This window comes from Salvelinus sp. IW2-2015, linkage group LG15 (assembly GCF_002910315.2).
Source record: "Salvelinus sp. IW2-2015 linkage group LG15, ASM291031v2, whole genome shotgun sequence".
Lineage (NCBI taxonomy): Eukaryota > Metazoa > Chordata > Actinopteri > Salmoniformes > Salmonidae > Salvelinus > Salvelinus sp. IW2-2015.
Genome location: NC_036855.1, coordinates 9,447,759 through 9,469,156, shown reverse-complemented (window position 1 = coordinate 9,469,156; position 21,398 = coordinate 9,447,759). Strand labels below are relative to the sequence as shown.

Sequence of the window (21,398 nt, the reverse complement as noted above, 5' to 3'; positions counted from 1 at the left end):
AGTGAAATATACCTGCTGGAGCGCGTGCTACGGGTGGGTGCTGCTATGGTGACTAGTGAGCTGAGATGAGGCGGGGCTTTACCTAGCAAAGACTTACAGATGACCTGGAGACAGTGGGTTTGGCGACGAATATGAAGCAAGGGCCAGCCAATGAGAGCATACAGGTCGCAGTGGTGGATAGTATATGGGGCTTTGGTGACAAAACGGATGGCACTGTGATGGACTACATCCAATTTGCTGAGTAGTGTTGGAGGCTATTTTGTAAATGACATCGTCGAAGTCAAGGATCGGTAGGATAGTCAGTTTTACGAGGGTATGTTTGGCAGCATGAGTGAAGGATGTTTTGTTGCCAAATAGGAAGCCAATTCTAGATTTAACTTTGGATTGGAGATGCTTAATGTGAGTCTGGAAGGAGAGTTTACAGTCTAACCAGACACCTAGGTATTTGTAGTTGTCCACATATTCTAAGTCAGAACCGTCCAGCATAGTGATGGGCGGGCGGGCAGGTGCGGGCAGAGATCGGTTGAAGAGCATGCATTTAGTTTTACTTGCATTTAAGAGCAGTTGGAGGTCACGGAAGGAGTGTTGTACGGCATTGAAGCTCCTCTGTAGGTTTGTTAACACAGTGTCCAAAGGGCCAGAAGTAGACAGAATGGTGTCGTCTGAGTAGAGGTGGATCAGAGAATCACAAGCAGCAAGAGCGACATCATTGATGTATACAGAGAAAAGGGTCGGCCTGAAAACTGAAACCTGTGGCACACCCATAGAGACTGCCAGAGGTCCGGACAACAGGCCCTCCGATTTGACACCCTGAACTCTACCTGTGAGATGTCTTCCACCAAGGCACCTTCAAGTTCCCGGACATTTCTGGGGGGAATGGCCCTAGCCCTCACCCTCTGATCCAACAGGTCCCAGATTGAGATCCGGGCTCTTCGCTGGCCATGGCAGAACACTGACATTCCTGTCTTGCAGGAATTCACGCACAGAACGAGCAGTATGGCTGGTGCCATTGTCATGCTGAAGGGTTGTCAGGATGAGCCTGCAGGAAGGGTACCAACAAGGGAGGAGAATGTCTTCTCTGTAACGACAGCAAACTCAGTCCTATGATGCTGTGACACACCGCCCCAGACCATGACGGACCCTCCACCTCCAAATCGATCCCGCTCCAGAGTACAGGCCTCGGTGTAACGCTCATTCCTTCGACGAGAAACGCGAATTCGACCATCACCCCTGGTGAGACAAAACCACGACTAATCAGTGAAGAGCACTTCTCGCCAGCCCTGTCTGGTCCAGCGACGGTGGATTTGTGCCCATAAGCGACGTTGTTGCCGGTGACGTCTGGTGAGGACCTGCCTTACAACAGGCCTACAAGACCTCAGTCCAGCCTCTCTCAGCCTATTGCGGACAGTCTGAGCACTGATGGAGGGATTGTGCGTTCCTGGTGTAACTCGAGCAGTTGTTGTTGCATTCCTGTACCTGTCCCGCAGGTGTGATGTTCGAATGTACCGATCCTGTGCAGGTGTTGTTACACGTGGTCTGCCACTGCGAGGACGATCAGCTGTCCGTCCTGTCTCCCTGTAGCGCTGTCTTAGACATCTCACAGTACGGACATTGCAATTTATTGCCCTGGCCACATCTGCAGTCCTCATGACTCCTTGCAGCATGCCTAAGGCACGTTCACACAGATGAGCAGGGATCCTGGGCATCTTTCTTTTGGTGTTTTTCAGATTCAGTAGAAAGGCCTCTTTAGTGTCCTAAGTTGTCATAACTGTGACCTTAATTGCCTACCGTCTGTAAGCTGTTAGTGTCTTAACGACCCGTCCACAGGTGCATGTTCATTAATTGTTTATGGTTCATTGAACAAGCATGGGAAACAGTGTTTAAACCCTTTACAATGAAGATCTGTGAAATTATTTGGATTTTTACGAATTAAATTTGAAAGACGGGTTCCTGAAAAAGGGATGTTTCTTTTTTTGCTGAGTTTATATGCCTACATAAATTACTGTACAGCCTCTGTAAACTAAAATGTTCCACTGACAGAGCATAGGGTGTTAATCGGTCTTTTAGTGCAGTCAGTCCATGGTGTATAGGCCGGTGGGAGTGCATCCCCTAAGGCAGTGTGAAGAGCCAACCTGGATCAAAGAGAAGTCTTCACTGGAGAGCTGTTATATGACTTATCAAATTACAAACAGTTAACAGCCTACCGCAGCACACCATTGCATCAATCTTTTGTCTGATTTCTTGTTTGATACAGTATCTTTAAAGTGTTTAGACTTAGAGTATAGATACATTTTTATAACCATGTGGTAAAAAGAATGAACCTCAGTATTTTAGTTTTAGCATGCTAGCAGATGCACAATGACTGGAAGTCTATGGGTAATGCTAGTTAGCAATTGCGCTAGTGCTAGTTAGCAACTTCCTTATAACTGCACACAGAGACATAAATATGGTATCAACGAGTTCATCCGACTCTGGGGAAGTAGATAAAGGGCCTCATTGCCAAAATCCCGAAGTATCCCTTTAACACTAACAATCAAAAATGTGCTCCGTCTTCAGACATTTTGGGAATTGGATAAACCAAACAATGCAGTCATGTCCCAAAGGTCTCAGTTTCAGTGCGAGTGTCACACAACAGCACTGTGATGCGAGAAAGATTACCTTTTCTCTCCAAAGCATAAAAGTCAATTTTCCAAAGTGTTTATATGAATACAAAGGAATTCTGAGTAGGGCACTCAGACTCAAGTTCAAAGACGACTTTAAAGAGCAACTCTAGGTACAGATCGTAAACAACGCAGGAAACAACACAGAAAGCTTGTGGTTTTTCATCTCCAAATTGGAAAAATTTACTTTCCCACCACAAATTCGAAGTAAAAGCAAGGGGCAAGCATTATTAGGTTAGGAAAGAGGGGTCCCCTTTCCCCATAGCCTAACCTATACCTGTGTGTAAATTCCTACATGACCAATGAGCCTTTAATTCAGTCCAGAGCGCAAGCCGAAAGGCACAGATCATCAGACAACTTCAGACAAACATTACCAAGGCTGTTTACTGCAGGGCTGACCCCAATTAGTCGACTGGTCTATGGTTTTGTTGATAGGCTGTCAAACAATAATCTTTTGTCGAGAAGTAGGAAATATATATGGGGCCGAGACTAATCCATTGCGCAGGCCGCTGGATGGCACAGTCCAAGAAGAAGGGGATGTTTTAAGATGCGCACCTCTCTCCAGAATGCGCTCTCTCCCATCAATTTGTTTCATAACTTCATTGTGTGAATTGTTTGTGTTTGATTGTTAGTGTCTATCAATTCCCCATTACATACATCACCAGTAGTACATTTACTGTTAATTCCTATAATTTCAAATCTACAATGTTTGTTTGGTTACGTTAATTTGTTAATGCATTCAGTACCTCACTGGGGCCAAGCTTCTTCCATCCAGGACCTCTATACAGGAGGTGTCAGAGGAAGGCCCTAAAAATTGTCAAAGACTCCCGCCACCCTAGTCATAGACTGTTCTCTCGGCTACCGCACGGCAAGCGGTACCGGAGTGCCAAGTCTAGGTACAAAAGGCTTAACAGCTTCTTCCCCCAGGCCATAAGACTCCCGAACAGCTAATCAAAGGTCTACCCAGACCCCTCTGTTACGCTGCTGCTACTCTCTGGTTTATTATGTATGTATAGTCACTTTATCTCTACCTACATGTACATATTACCTCAATTACCGAGACTAAAATTTGATTTGAATATATTATTATTCCAGTATTTTACCGTTCTTATTGTCAGAGTGGACATGTTGTTTGCAGAGCACACAACCTATGCTTGTGAGAAACAAGTTTGTTTATTTAATTCCATTTACAAGTTGTCAATTTAGTCAGTGTCTCTTGTTTGGAGTGCTCCTGTCAATGTTGAGTAAGGACATGCACCTGATTACGCATAGAAGTAAGCCTATAGGCTACTTGGCCTGCATGTAAATGTAGGCATATGAATGTGCCCATCTGGGGATCTGATAGTATTTATGATTGGCTTAACGCACCACCACTAATGAGCTGTGGAGCTTCTCAAAGTAATGTTTTCTTAACCTAAAACAGCAAGCAAACAAAGTCTGTTTTTAGATCCATTGAGAATGACAATAGTTCATCAATGTATTTGACTAATATTTCCATCTCTCTCCCTTTCGATAACCACTCAGCATGAAAGGGAAAAATGTCATGCTCTGATCCAGTGGAAACGTCATAAAATTGGCCTACTTGATGAGCTCTTATCCCTTGCACAAATAGCCTACAGCCGTGTGTCCCGAGCTCACTGGCACAGGAAACTCTGCGGACCCAAGTTGTTACAAATGTTTCAAGTTCGTTGCAGATAGACTATGCGGTAGCCAATGTGATTTATAGGATATATTCTACCTGCAGGTTCCAATGTTTTTATTTGTTGTCTTTATGTAGGCTATTTTTACATGGTTGACAGTGGCAATAGAAGTTCCTTTTTGGGTTTGTATAATTTTTTATTTGGATAGAAAATGTAAATAACCACATGACAATGATTTTGAGATACGAAGACGTTATTATAAATTATATGAAACTGTTCCACGAAAATGTGCATATGAAAACCATAACTGGCACGCAGATCGGTAGAAATAGTAAGATAAATTGGCATTCCACATGAGAAAGGTTGCCGACTCCTCTTTTAGCCTATTACTGGCAACTTCAGGAGAGTAACAGCAGAATCTGCAAAGCCAGCAGGAGCGAGAGGAGGATGGTCGGGTCAGGTTAAGGCTTCTTTCTTCTGGTTATCTTGATCTCTGGCTCCCTCTGGAGTCATGTGTGTCTTATTTCATCAAACAGTGTGCTTAAAGCATCAGACAAGCTCAATACATATAGTTGGTCTTGGTCAACCAATATTCATTTTTTTTGTCAGGGACAGACCTTGTTTCCTGTGGTAGCCTACTTGCTCACTATTATACATCACACCTTCTCCTGGGATATTTAGGTTAGACAAACTCAGTGAAGAGACAAACAACAATCCTGAGGGATTAATTTTTTGGTGGAGGAGGGCTGTCCCAGAGGATAAAACAGTAGTTGGTTATCCCTGTTTGCAGCTCTGGTCCTACTCCTGGAGTGACTGTGCTGTCTTTGCAGACGGGTCTGACCCATTAGTCTGTATTATTAGGACTTCCTCCCCAAACCGTTCCTCATTGTGCCCGACATTTCAACCTCAGATATACTAACAGTCTGCCAGAAACCTATTCAGACTATTATGACTATTCAGTCATCACTTTGTTGTACTGAGCTGAGCAGCTTCTGATGTCATGTGCTAGACTAGAGAACAGCACTGCACCTACATGTCAGGATACACAATATTCGGGGGGGGAAACAATTCCTGTGAGGGGTTGAGTTCTGCTTCTGAGGGGGCAGGTCAGGAGTCATGCTTGTGGCCTCTCCGGCAGCGTGCCAGTGTCAACTCACAACCTAAAAAATATATTTTTAGGGATACCAGTGCTGAGAGTTCGTCATTGAAGAGCAGTATAGAGGTACAGGCCTGGTGATAGGCTATATTATGATGCAATGTTATTTTTTAGACGTTGACAGCATGTGACCCTACACCCCCAAAGCCTTGACGGGGGAGCACGTGCCGTCAGCCCAGCAACAGTGCTGCTACTGTTACACTCCCAGTCACGTACCCCTCTGAGCCCCTCACATGTCACCCTTGGAACAACAGCCTGTCACACACCCCTCTGAGCCCTCACACGTCACCCTGGAAACAACAGCCAGTCGCACACCCGGGAGTTTGTCCTGGCAACCTGAACATACTAGGAAAAACAAAACCCTACTTATACTAGTCCGGGGATGTGAAACATACGGCCCACAGGCCCAATCTGGCCCAAACTACTAAAATGACTCAGTGTCTTTCACAAAACATGCTAAGAGCAAGCTGGTAGAAGACCAGAGGCTGGGGAATGCGTTAGGGCTGTGTCAACACCAGTAGCACAATTTTGGGGCAAAAAAATTAAACATGAAGCGGACTAAACTCTTTGGTTCTTTGAAAACCTGCTGTATGTAAAATAGTGTGCTATAGCTTGGAAAATAAATAAACGCGACTCTGGATGACAACATAAGGATGTTTTTTTTAGAACATTAGGGCTGTTTTCCTAAAGAAGTTAAATCCACTTTCTGTTTTGTTTCCTTGCCATGATACTAACGAGTATAACGATAATGGTATCGTCCCAGCCCAAGCATGTGTCCCATCAGAATTCCCAGATGGAGATAAAAGTGTAGTCTTATGGTATGTTACAGTATGATCTACCTGAGACTGCTGCTTGATCAAGCCGAGTGGAGCGGTCTGGAACAGACATGATAACATTACTGCAGGAATGCTAAGGTATGACTGCGTGGCGTTGTGGGGATCCCTCACTGCACAACTGTACATGGACTAGGTTCAAAAACAAGAACTCAAGTTGAATCACCCTTCGAGGAAGCAGTAGGATTAAACGCAACAGAGGCAGTGCAGTCACTGCGGTGTGATTAAATAAGCCTACATCTATCATCATGACAGAGGCTTTAGCATTATGTTACTGTTACAGCAGGAGATGGACAGACTCAGAGGAGTTGAGTGACTCTTCCTCATTTTTTGTCTCTCTCGCTTTCACTTTGTTTCTTGCTCCCTCTCTTTAAAATGCCAAAAGTACAGTACAGATAGACTGCCGATCTCTCTTTGAACTAGAGGTCGACCGATTATGATTTTTCAACGCCGATACCGATTATTGAAGGACCAAAAAAAGCAGATACTGATTAATCGGACGATATATATATATATATATATATATATATATATATATATATATTTGTAATAATGACAATTACAACAATACTGAATGAACACTTATTTTAATATAATACATAAATAAAATCAATTTAGTCTAAAATAAATAATGAAACATGTTTAATTTGGTTTAAATAATGCAAAAACACAGTGTTGGAGAAGAAAGTAAAAGTGCAATATGTGCCATGTAAAAAAGCTAACGTTTAAGTTCCTTGCTCAGATCATGAGAACATATGAAAGCTCGTGGTTCCTTTTAACATGAGTCTTATACGTCTTAACTGGGAATTTTGAAGGTTGTAGTTATTATAGGAATTATAGGACTATTTCTCTCTATACCACTTGTATTTCATATACCTTTGACTAAACAGCGCAATGCTCGAAGCACAGCGAAGAGCTGCTGGCAAACGCAATAAAGTGCTGTTTGAATGAATGCTTACGAGCCTGCTGCTGCCTACCACCGCTCAGTCAGACTGTTCTATCAAATCATAGACTTAATTATAATATCATAAACACACAGCAATACGAGCCTTAGGTCATTAATAAGGTCAAATCCGGAAACTATCATTTCAAAAACATAACGTTTATTCTTTCAGTGAAAAACGAAACCGTTCCGTATTTTATCTAACGGGTGGCATCCCTAAGTCTAAATATTGCTGTTACATTGCAGAATGTTCAATGTTATGTCATAATTATGTAAAATTCTGGCAAATGAATTAGTCTTTGTTAGGAAGAAATGGTCTTCACACAGTTCTAAACGAGCCAGGCGGCCCAAACTGCTGCATATACCCTGACTATGCTTGCACAGAATGCAAGAGAAGTGACACAATTTCAATAGTTAAAATACATTCATGTTAGCAGGCAATATTGACTAAATATGCAGGTTTAACAAAATATACTTGTGTATTGATATTAAGAAAGGCATTGATGTTTATGGTTAGGTACATTGGTGCAACGACAGGGCTTTTTTCGCGAATGCGCTTGTTAAATCATCACCTGTTTGGCGAAGTAGGCTGTGATTTGATGATAAATTAACAGGCACCGCATTGATTATATGCAACGCAGGACAAGCTAGATAAACTAGTAATATCCTCAACCATGTGTAGTTAACTAGTGATTGTTAAGATTTATTGTTTTTTATAAGTTTAATGCTAGCTAGCAACTTACCTTGGCTCCTTGCTGCACACGCGTAACAGTTGGTCAGTCTGCCACGCAGTCTCCTCGTGGAGTGCAATGTAATCGGCCATAATCGGTGTCCAAAAATGCCGATTACCGATTGTTATGAAAACTTGAAATCGGCCCTAATTAATCGGTCATGCCGATTAATCGGTCGACCTCTACTTTTAACCATGCTCTGCCCAGGAGTAGCTAGACATTGTCTGCTCCCACACAGAGCTGGCTATCATCAACGACTGATGATACTATTACTGACCCTGCAGCATTATGCTATGCCCTGGGCCCATATTCATAAAGCATCTCAGTAGGAGTGCTGATCTAGGATCAGTTCCCCCACAGTTCATATAATCCTATTCATTATGATCCAATCTGATCCTAGATAAGCACTGCTTCTCTGAGATGCTTTGTGAATACTGGCCATGATCTCCTCCCAGGGGCCCATCCACACAAGTAATCCTGTCCTGTCCAAAACAGCCCCAGAGCATTACTGTGTCGGTCTTATTGTCCACCATCTTTCCTTCCCCTGCCCGGGCCACATGGATTTGGTTAGATTTCATTCCATTACCCAAATGAAACTAAGCCTGTGTGTTGATGAACAAATATATGCTCCATCTTTGGCAGGGAGGCAATATGTTTGGAGAAGCCTTTTGGGTGTGTGTGTGTGTGTGTATGTGTGTGTGTGTGGCTTAAAGATAGAGCTGGGACCCACTTCCTCCCCATAAAGGCATTATTTCGCCCACACAAAACTGTGCAGATTAAAAGCTCCCACATACCACTCCAGAATGAGGAATTTCGACAACTAAATAGGCTACACTCTTCATTCAGAAGATAAACTGATATAAATCATATAGTCTTCTTTGGACACAGTGATTACATAATGTATATAAGGAAAGAAACAGCTGATCAACATGTATAGTCTCTAGAAAAATGTCATTCATTTGTTAAAAGAGACAACTGGACAGAATCGACAGAAGAGAGAAAAAAAAGTGACAGGATACCATACTGCAGAGATCAACTAGATCCAGCTGTGGGATGATTTGTTCTTGAGTGGATGGTCAGGGGCCCGGAACATAACTACAATTATAAACTGGGTGGTTCAATCCCTGAATTCTGATGGGCTGAAAGCCATGGTATATCACACCATATACCACGGGTATGACAAAACATTTCGTTTTACTGCTCTAATTACAATGGTAACCAGTTTATAATAGCAATAAGGCCCTTCAGGGGTTTGTGATATATCACCAATATACCACGGCTAAGGGCTGTGTCTAGGCACACCACATTGCGCCTAAGAACTGCCCTTAGCTGTGGAATATTGGCCATATAACCACATCTCCTCGGGGCTTCATCTAAATTTGACCAAAACATAATTACAACTTTGGGGGGGGGGGGGGCAAATAAAAGTAGCAGTATCATATAATTTCAGTTATTCAAAGCAATATTCCCTGTGTTGGTTATGCAGTCTGGCTCCATCAATAGATACAAGACATTTCCTCTCCTCCTACTGCACATGGCCCTGAGGGTCACACATTCTCATCCCCCACAACCGCTTTTCTACTGTGGTGAATATTCTATTAGTCCTATCGCAATAGGAGACAGTAAGCTAAGCATAGTAAAGGGATGGACACCATTTGTGTGGCTGTTAACCTGTATATCACCTCAGTATGTGTAAGCATTGAAAATGGATCCACAGGATTTTGGATGTCTCAGCAGGTTTCCATCCAACCTTTTTATGCGAGTAAAGTACGTCAGATAAAATAATGTAATGACGGGCCTGATGGAAACAGCAAATTTGTCCGTAAACTTTCCAAACGTCTACAAAATAAATACGCTAGACAAGGTGGGATATTTTTGTGTCGGTAAAATGTATTAGACAGTGGTGGGTGATAGGAATCAAATTAAGCTGGTAATGTTTCGGTATATCTATTCTGTGGTGCCTCTAGTCATGGCCCCAAATGTTTCCATGCAGCGCCCTCCTTTGGAGAAGGGGAGAAGTGCTAGGGTGGATTATCAAAGGCTCATCCGGGCTCTTAAGTGTGCACTCCCTCAGTCTGCGCTTACTTACACCAATCCAATGTTATTCAATCCATGAGTGGAGTGTACAAGTATACACTTTGGGTAGGGATTCGGAACACAGCCCATGTATCTCTTTCCCTACTACTGATGAGGTAGTGTTTCATGATGTTATTAGTAAATTGCTTTCAATTTGCTAACAACATCATTCACGGAAAACCTTCAAAAACATCCCTCAAGAGACTAGGGTATCACAGGAGGTTGGTGGCACCTTAATTGGGGAGTACAGGCTCGTGGTAATGGCTGGGGTGGAATAAGTGGAACGGTATCAAATACATGAAACACATGGGTTGATGCCATTCCATTTGCTCCGTTCCAGCCATTATTATGAGCCATCCTCCCCTCAGCAGCTTCCACTGTAGGCGATATAAGACAAAATTACTAAAAACATCTCTTTCCGTATTTTTCCATCAATGACAAAACACAAGGTTTCAATTAATTAAAAGGCTGTAACACAGCCTACAGTAGTATCTTTGAACAGTCACAGTCTTCAGCACAGTGGTAACTACACAGGACATCAGCTTGCTTCATTACACATGCAGAGAACAGAGGAGAAACCGCCTGTGTGTTGAGAGCGGCAGAAGCTATTGTGTACATTTGACAGATCCTAATGAATTATAGGATGACGTTGAAGACACTGTTTGTTTTATCTCTGGACCACAGTGGCCTGGAGATGAATACATTTAGAGACAGGGGAGAACATTGGCACCACCGTACAAGCATGTATGTGCCAGCATAACAAAAACAGATTCATTATCTATGCATGAACTTGCATTTTGTGAATGTAAATAATGAGTTGATTTGTGATGTGAATCATAACGGCATTGTCATTGCTAATGTTCTCTGCATCTGCCTTTTAACATGATAAACCTACAAAAAGACCTTCATCAGCTCAGTTTGATTTGAATGGTTTCAATAGGCTTCATTCATCTGAGACAAGATGACAGAATTAACACACACACACACCAAAAGCCATACATCTCCGTGTGAGCACAACAGGATTATAAACTCAGCAAAAAAAAAGAAACGGACCTTTTTTAGGACCCTGTCTTTCAAAGATAATTCGTAAAAATCCAAATAACTTCACAGATCTTCATTGTAAAGGGTTTAAACACTGTTTCCCATGCTTGTTCAATGAACCATAAACAATTAATGAACATGCACCTGTGGAACGGTTGTTAAGACACTAACAGCTTACAGACGGTAGGCAATTAAGGTCACAGTTATGAAAACTTAGGACACTAAAGAGGCCTTTCTACTGACTCTGAAAAACAAAAAAAGAAAGATACCCAAGGTCCCTGCTCATCTGCGTAAACATGCCTTAGGCATGCTGCAAGGAGTCATGAGGACTGCAGATGTGGCCAGGGCAATAAATTACAAGGTCCGTACTGTGAGACGTCTAAGACAGCGCTACAGGGAGACAGGATGGACAGCTGATCGTCCTCGCAGTGGCAGACCACGTGTAACAACACCTGCACAGGATCAGTACATCCGAACATCACACCTGCGGGACAGGTACAGGATGGCAACAACTGCCCGAATTACACCAGGAATGCACAATCCTTCCATCAGTGCTCAGACTGTCCGCAATAGGCTGAGAGAGGCTGTGCTGAGGGCTTGTAGGCCTGTTGTAAGGCAGGTCCTCACCAGACGTCACCGGCAACAACGTCGCCTATGGGCACAAACCCACCGTCGCTGGACCAGACAGTACTGGCAAAAAGTGCTCTTCACTGACGAGTCTCGGTTTTGTCTCACCAGGGGTGATGGTCGGATTCGCGTTTCTCGTCGAAGGAATGAGCGTTACACCGAGGCCTGTACTCTGGAGCGGGATCGATTTGTAGGTGGAGGGTACGTCATGGTCTGGGGCGGTGTGTCACAGCATCATTGGACTGAGCTTGTTGTCATTGCAGGCAATCTCAACGCTGTGCGTTAAAGGGAAGACAACCTCCTCCCTCATGTGGTACCCTTCCTGCAGGCTCATCCTGACAACCCTTCAGCATGACAATGGCACCAGCCATACTGCTCGTTCTGTGCGTGAATTCCTGCAAGACAGGAATGTCAGTGTTCTGCCATGGCCAGCGAAGAGCCCGGATCTCAATCTGGGACCTGTTGGATCAGAGGGTGAGGGCTAGGGCCATTCCCCCCAGAGATGTCCGGGAACTTGCAGGTGCCTTGGTGGAAGAGTGGGGTAACATCTCACAGCAAGAACTGGCAAATCTGGTGCAGTCCATGAGGAGGAGATGCACTGCAGTGCTTAATGCAGCTGGTGGCCACACCAGATACTGACTGTTACTTTTCATTTTGACCCCACCTTTGTTCACAAACACATTATTCCATTTATGTTAGTCACATGTCTGTGGAACTTGTTCAGTTTATTTCTCAGTTGTTGAATCTTATTATGTTCATACAAATATTTACACGTTAAGTTTACTGAAAATAAACGCAGTTGACAGTGAGAGGACGTTTCTTTTTTTGCTGAGTTTACAAACCAAGGAATGTAGTCTAATTAAAAAATGACATTTAAAAAGTAGCTTATTATTGAAGTAAAACATAACAAATAGGATGACTGATTAATTCTTCACTTAACACTTATCCTAATGAATGTGAGGCTTCAAACTACTGCTAAGAGTATCATGACAGAAAAGGGTTCTAAAGAAATAATCTAAAAAGAGAAACCCCTCTTTCTCCAATCTGACAAAGTCATTCAACAACCCGCAGCAATGATACATTTGATAAAAAATAAACATACTTAGAACATACATGTAATACATTTAAGTGGTAACTGAAATATGCCAGCTATGCAGTCAGACATTACGTACAGCAATCCTTTCATTAATCGTCCAACAGTCCCACCAGCCAGCAAGCAGAGATCTCTGTGCAATATTCATGTACACTGACAGTTTAGTCCCTTGAGCCTGCAACCTCAGGGCACAGTGTGGATTGGGGATTAAGCTAAGCATAGTAAAGGGATGGACACCATTTGTGTGGCTGTTAACCTGTATATCACCTCAGTATGTGTAAGCATTGAAAATGGATCCACAAAATTGTGGATGTCTCTAAGCAGGTTTCCATCCAAACTTTTTATGCGAGTAAAGTACATGTCGGATAAAAGAATGTAACGACGGGCCTGATGGAAACAGCAAATTTGTCAGTAAACTTTCCAAACGTCTACAAGATAAATAAGCTAGACAAGGTGGGATCTTTTTGTGTCGGGAAAATGTATTATGCAAGAAAGTGCGGTGGAAACGGATTTATGCACAAATATTGATATAATAACCATCATATCAAAGTAAACTTGGAGTCACGTGATGACATGTTGTGTGGTCCTCCCACTAGACTCTTTGGTAAAACATGCACTTTATTAGGCTACAGATGAAATAAATGATGAACTTCACAGGGTGGTGAAAGTGCACGGTGATGAGCTTGATGCTCCTTTCCAATAAATATCGAGGGTCTTATTCTGGTGACATGATAATCAATGCTTGGCTGCTGTTTGACAAATCAAAATAATCTCGCTCATTTTGTCCACAAAATTAACAGCCACACAAATGGTGTCCATCCCTTTACTATGCTTAGCTTAATCCCCAATCCACACTGTGCTCCGCAGGTAGTATAACTTCATTACATTTCATTATAGTACAACGGTTTGATTTGTCTGATCTTAGCAATTTCTTCTTAGCTAGCTACATAGCCGTCTTTGTATCAAAGATAATTGCGTAATTATCGTAATTCGTCGTCCTAACGTAGTCAACACTGCTATCTGGCCAGCAGCTAGCCAGCTAGCCAACGTCCACCGTCTACCGAATAGCAGCACTGTAGAAACTATTACACTCAACGGAACGACTTGATTAGTGTAGTGTTAGCTAGCTACATAGTTGTCTTTGCTGGTCTTCGTATCCAAGATAATTGTGTAGTTTAGAGTGTGTAGTATTTAGAGTGATTTCTTAATTTACCGAGGTTAGCTAGCCAGCTATTTGTCGTCCTTAACGTAGGAAACACTGCTAGCTAGCAACAGCTAGCCAACGTCTACCGAATAGCAACACTGTTGAAACTATTACATTCAACGGAACGACTTGATTAGCGTAGTGTTAGCTAGCTACATAGTTGTCTTTGCTGTCTTCGTATCAAGATAATTGTGTAGATTACAGTAATTATCTTAATTTACCGAGGTTAGCTAGCCAGCTATTTGTCGTCCTTAACGTAGGAAACACTGCTAGCTAACCAACAGCTAGCCAACGTCTACCGAATAGCAGCACGTAGAGACTATTACATTACAACGGAACGACTTGGTTAGTGTAGTGTTAGCTAGCTACATAGTTGTCTTTGCTGTCAAGATAATTGTGTAGTTTTTGAGTAATTGTCGAGGTTACCTAGCCAGTTACCGAGGCTACCTAGCCAGCTACACTTTCTAACTAAGTCAACAACGCAGCCACTGCTAGCTAGCCTACTTCAGCAGCACTGTATCATTTTTAGTCAATAAGATTTCTTGCAACGTAAGTTTAACTTTCTGAACATTCGAGACGTGTAGTCCACTTGTCATTCCAATCTCCTTTGCATTAGCGTAGCCTCTTCTGTAGCCTGTCAACTATGTGTCTGTCTATCCTCTTCTCTCCTCTCTGCACAGACCATACAAACGCTTCACACCGCGTGGCCGCTGCCTGGTGGTCCCAGCACGCACGACCCACGTGGAGTTCCAGGTCTCCGGCAGCCTCTGGAACTGCCGATCCAGCCTTTCAAGCTTAACATCCTTATCATTTATCGCCCCCCAGGTTCCCTTGGAGAGTTCATCAATGAGCTTGACGCTTGATAAGCTCCTTTCCTGAGGATGGCTCACCTCTCACAGTTCTGGGTGACTTTAACTCCCCCACGTCTACCTTTGACTCATTCTCTCTGCCTCCTTCTTTCCACTCTCTCCTCTTTTGACTCACCTCTCACCTTCCCCCCCTACTCACAAGGCAGGCAATACGCTTGACCTCATCTTTACTAGTGCTGTTCTTCCACTAATCTCATTGCAACTCCCCTCTCAAGTCTCTGACCACTACCTTGTATCCTTTTCCCTCTCGCTCTCATCCAACACTTCCCACACTGCCCCTACTCGGATGGTATCGCGCCGTCAACCTTCGCTCTCTCTCCCCGCGCTACTCTCTCCTCTTCCATCCTATCATCTCTTCCCTCTGCTCAAACCTTCTCCAACCTATCTCCTGATTCTGCCTCCTCAACCCTCCTCTCCTCCCTTTCTACATCCTTTGACTCTCTATGTCCCCTATCCTCCAGGCCGGCTCGGTCCTCCCCTCCTGCTCCGTGGCTCGACGACTCATTGCGAGCTCACAGAACAGGGCTCCGGGCAGCCGAGCGGAAATGGAGGAAAACTCGCCTCCCTGCGGACCTGGCATTCTTTCACTCCCTCCTCTCTACATTCTCCTCTTCTGTCTCTGCTGCTAAAGCCACTTTCTACCACTCTAATTCCAAGCATCTGCCTCTAACCCTAGGAAGCTCTTTGCCACCTTCTCTCCCTCCTCGAATCCTTCCTCCCTCCCCCCCTCCTCCCTCTCTGCGGATGACTTCGTCAACCATTTTGAAAAGAAGGTCGACGACATCCGATCCTCGTTTGCTAAGTCAAACGACACCGCTGGTTCTGCTCACACTGTCCTACCCTGTGCTTTGACCTCTTTCTCCCTCTCTCTCCCAGATGAAATCTCGCATCTTGTGACGGCCGGCCGCCCAACAACCTGCCCGCTTGACCCTATCCCCTCCTCTCTTCTCCAGACCATTTCCGGAGACCTTCTCCCTTACCTACTCGCTCATCAACTCATCCTTGACCGCTGGCTACGTCCCTTCCGCCTTCAAGAGAGCGAGAGTTGCACCCCTTCTGAAAAAACCTACACTCGATCCCTCTGATGTCAACAACTACAGACCAGTATCCCTTCTTTCTTTTCTCTCCAAAACTCTTGAACGTGCCGTCCTTGGCCAGCTCTCCTGCTATCTCTCTCAGAATTACTTCTTGATCCAAATCAGTCAGGTTTCAAGACTAGTCATTCAACTGAGACTGCTCTTCTCTGTGTCACGGAGGCGCTCCACACTGCTAAAGCTAACTTCCTCTCCTCTGCTCTCATCCTTCTAGACCTATCGGCTGCCTTTGATACTGTGAACCATCAGATCCTCCTCTCCACCCTCTCCGAGTTGGGCATCTCCGGCGCGGCCCACGCTTGGATTGCGTCCTACCTGACAGGTCGCTCCTACCAGGTGGCATGGCGAGAATCTGTCTCCGCACCAGTGCTCTCACCACTGGTGTCCCCGGGCTCTGTTCTAGGCCTCTCCTATTTCGCTATAACACAAGTCACTTGGCTCTGTCATATCCTCACATGGTCTCTCTCTATCATTGCTATGCAGACGACACACAATTAATCTTCTCCTTTCCCCTTCTGATAACCAGGTGGCGAATCGCATCTCTGCATGTCTGGCAGACATATCAGTGTGGATGACGGATCACACCTGAAGCTGAACCTCGGCAAGACGGAGCTGCTCTTCCTCCCGGGGAAGGACTGCCCGTTCCATGATCTTGCCATCACGGTTGACAACTCCATTGTGTCCTCCTCCCAGAGCGCTAAGAACCTTGGCGTGATCCTGGACAACACCCTGTCGTTCTCAACCAACATCAAGGCGGTGACCCGTTCCTGTAGGTTCATGCTCTACAACATTCGCAGAGTACGACCCTGCCTCACACAGGAAGCGGCGCAGGTCCTAATCCAGGCATTTGTCATCTCCCGTCTGGATTACTGCAACTCGCTGTTGGCTGGGCTCCCTGCCTGTGCGATTAAACCCTACAACTCATCCAGAACACCGCAGCCCGTCTGGTGTTCAACCTTCCCAAGTTCTCTCACGTCACCCCGCTCCTCCGCTCTCTCCACTGGCTTCCAGTTGAAGCTCGCATCCGCTACACAGACCATGGTGCTTGCCTACGGAGCTGTGAGGGAACGGCACCTCCGTACCTTCAGGCTCTGATCAGGCCTACACCCAACAGGGGCACTGCGTTCATCCACCTCTGGCTGCTCGCTCCCTACTCTGAGGAAGTAAAGCTCCCGCTCAGCCCAGTCAAAACTGTTCGCTGCTCTGGCACCCCAATGGTGGAACAAACTCCCCACGAGCGCAGGTCAGCGGAATCAATCACCACCATTCGGAGACACCTGAAACCCACCTCTTTAAGGAATACCTAGGATAGGATAAAGTAATCCTTCTAACCCCCCCCCCCCCCCTTAGAGTTAGATGCACTATTGTAAAGTGGTTGTTCCACTGGACATCATAAGGTGAATGCACCAACTTGTAAGTCGCTCTGGATAAGAGCGTCTGCTAAATGACTTAAATGTAATGTAAATGTCCATAATAATCTCATCATGTAGGTAGCATACTCGCACTTTATCTGTTGGCTAGAGGGCACGTTTCAAAACCAGAGTGAGCACATTCACTATATAAATGCACATTTCTTCCTGACAAAACCATCAGTAGAGTTGAAAATTCGATGGAAACCCATTTAACGTAACTTTAAAAAAAACTAAATTCAGTAGATGGGAATTTAACCGCAAAAGTTATTTTGATGTTCACCACGTCAGCACGCACAGCCTTTTATCCGTAACAAGTCCATTTAATGGAAACTGGTGGGAAAATGCACAATTGTTTTTAAGCAGATTTTAGAATATTCACATGAAAACCTGTCGCCAATTAGATGGAAACCTAGCTAATATGCTAGATTTAGAGATGAAGTCAATAATCTCAGTGGGTCACGGTATTGTGATTACCAGACGAGTGACGTGGCCGACTGATCCCGATTCAGGGCTTTCACACAACAGGAGGCCAACATACAAAGCCTTGCCAGCGGTATTCTAAAGGTTTTATGAACACCCTGTCTCTTATACACATCTAGATGTGTATAAGAGACAGTAGTAAAGGGATGGACACCATTTGTGCGGCTGGTATCCTGTATATCACCTCAGTATGTGTAAGCATTGAAAATGTATCCACAGGATTTTGGATGTCTCTAAGCAGGTTTCCATCCAACCTTCTTATGTGAGTAAAAAACATGTCGGATATAAAAAATGAAAGTCACGACAGGCCTGATGGGAATGGCAAATGTCAGTCAACTTTCCAGATGTCGACAAAACTAAATACGCTAGACAAGGTGGGATCTTTTTGTGTCAGTAAAATTAATTATCCAAGAAATGGCGGTGGAAACGCATTTATGCGCAAATATTGATATAATAATCATCATATTGCACACACAATAACCATCATATCGCACACGCACAGCCTTTTATATGCAACAAGTCAATTTGATGGAAACTGGTGGGGAAATGCGCATATTGTTTTATGCAGATTTTAGAATATTCATGAAAATCTGTCGCCAATTGGATGGAAACCTAGCTAATATGCTAGATTTAGAGATGAAGTCAATAATCTCAGTGGGTCACGGTATTGTGATTACCAGACGAGTGACGTGGCCGACTGATCCCGATTCAGGGCTTTCACACAACAGGAGGCCAACATACAAAGCCTTGCCAGCAGTATTCTAAAAGGTGTTCTGTACAGTGCTTCACTTGTATTAATTATATCATGCAGATTTTATGAACACCTCTGCACAGGACATCTACTGAGTCATGCAAGGGCAGAGATCACTGTTATTATCTTCATGTCATGAGAGAGGAGAGCATGTATCTTGAACATCCTCTTAGGCCCTGTGACAATAACTAAGAGCAGGTCAGAACTTGCCCAAGAAAAAACACTTTAATTTCCTGTTTCCAGCATAATCTGATGATGAACACAACCCATGTTTCCAATCCACGGGACAAGCTATGTTCATGCAGCCTCCAATCAATACAGTCGTAAAATAGATTTAACTCTCTCTTATAGCAACATTGAGACAGACAGTGGTTTTCCGAATTGGAAACACTGAATAACCTCGAGACAATTTTCTCTGAATTAGTCCAACTGTCTCAAAGTAGAATTGCATTGTGCCGAGTATGTTGATGGTTTTGTTGTTGCTCATTCTAATTAGGCTGCAGACTTCATCAAAACAGAGGAGAAACAATAACAATCATGTCTGTGCATTTTCTTTACATCAATCAACGTTTAATAAAAACATTTCTTTTTTAATCTGAACAAAATGTTTGAGTGCCTAAGAGTATTTCCCCCTCAATCCCTCCCCCTTAACAATGTCAGTTGCCAAAACAACTCATAGTAAAAACACAATTTCAATCAAGATAACTTGGTTTACTTTCCCCAAGTGATTTAAAACACATCCAGTCAATGTGTTTGTGTGTGCAAAAGAACAGGGTCCAGAAAACACACTGGTGTGCTGTTTTGTCAGCGTTCAAATCCACTTCCCACAACAGTCTGAGCGAACAGATCTTTAAAAAAACATCTGGAGAAGTTTGGGCTGACCCAATTCCACCCCAGACACAACTTTGACTAAAAACTCTATAAAAAGTAATGCCTTCATATAGGCCTATATACACAAAAGTATGTGGACACCCACTCAAATTAGTGGATTCTGCTATTTCAGCCACATCCTTTGCTGACAGGTGTATAAAATCGAGCACACAGTCATGGAATTCCCATAGACAAAGATTGGCAGTCGAATGGCCTTACTGAAGAGCTCAGTGACTTTCAACATGGCACCGTCATAGGTCGTCACATTTCTGCCCTGCTAGTAGAGGTCGACCGATTATGATTTTTCAACGCCGATACCGATTATTGGAGGACCAAAAAAAGCAGATAACGATTAAAATCAGCCACTTTTTATTTATTTATATATATTTGTAATAAATGACAATTACAACAATACTGAATGAACAATTATTTTAACTTAATATAATACATCAATAAAAATCTATTTGGAACGCCGACTGTGAGCCAGGCCTAATCGCCCAACATCAGTGCCCAACCTCACTAATGCTCGTGGCTGAATGGAAGCAAGTCCCCACAGCAATGTTCCAAAATCTAGTGGAATGCCTCCCAGAAGAGTGGAGGCTATTATAGCAGCAAAAGGGGGGACCAACTCCATATTAATGCCCATGATTTTGGAATGAGTTCGACGAGCAGGTGCCCACATACTTTTGGTCATGTAGTGTATATGTGCAATTATGCATCTAGGTCTACTGTCTATACATAAGTGCTGCAAAAATACATGTTTATTTTTTGCATACCTACAGCATTGCATAGATCATTGAGAGACAATTGCTGTCATCGTTCAAACCCGGGACTGCAAAGCGAGGCTCCAGTGATCACAGTCTAGGGTTTCTCTTTTCCTTAATTTCATTTAATTTCTTAGACTAGTGCAACCCACATTCTGCAGCTTTGTAATCTCACAAATATGCATCGCTGAAAGAATATTCCAACAACCTCCAGCCCCTGAAAAATCTCTGCCATGCTGCAAGCAGTTTAGAGGACACATGAAACCTTGACAGGGGTAGGTTTCAGTTAGTTGTTTTCCGCCCTTCATAAATGCAATTCATGCCTCTGGAGAGGGTGGTAATGCAGCTGTGATAGGATCTAACCCTTTTGGAATCCTAGCCCTCTTAGGCATGTCACATACGCTCAGTCACCCACCCCTCAGTCTGGTCTGCTCCTTCATACAGTACCTAGTGCTGCTCCCTCCCACCTGCGCCCACCCGCTGCCGTGAGAGGCTTCTCTGTGAAAAGCCTGGGGGCTGTGAATTCTCCAATTCTCCACAGCTCTGCTCTTCCAAAAACAAGAGTAATCTCTGGAGCTCTCTCAAATCAGCAGTGTTCCAAAACCTGTCGTTGTTTAAAGCCAAGGCCAGGCCAGAAATACAGGCAGAGGTGTTTCACGCCAGGCTGCGGAAAATGTCTCATGAGCAGGAAACAGAGGTCTGGGTGACCTACTTGAGTCTACATGCTGTTCCCATCTTTTTGTAGTCGTCCATATGACCAATGTGAGATATTGGGCTAAGTCATACAAAAATATATACGCCGGCCAGTTTATTAGGTACACCCATCTAGTAGTGGGTCGGACCACCCTTTGCCTCCAGAACAGCGGTACATTCATGCTGCGAACAGCCTGTTCCATCTCATCCCAAAGATGCTCTATTGGGTTGAGGTCTTGGGACTGTGCAGACTGTGCTTGCCACTCAAGTAAACTGAACTCGCGGTCATATTCCAGGCAATGTTTTTCCACTCCTCAATTGTCCTCAAATGTTGGTGATCACGTGCCCACTGGAGCCGCTTTTTCTTGTTTCTAGCTGAGAGGTGTGGAACCCGGTGTGGTCGTCTGATGCAATAGCCCATCCGTGACAAGGATCAACGAGTTGTGCGTTCCAAGATGCCG

At 44.0% G+C, this 21,398-nt stretch overlaps 1 protein-coding gene across 1 annotated transcript in view; it reads right to left on the bottom strand.

Annotated features, from left to right (window-relative positions):
- dab2ipa (DAB2 interacting protein a) overlaps positions 1–21,398 on the bottom strand; it is a 97,700-nt gene that overhangs the window by 67,249 nt on the left and 9,053 nt on the right. The window lies entirely within an intron of this gene.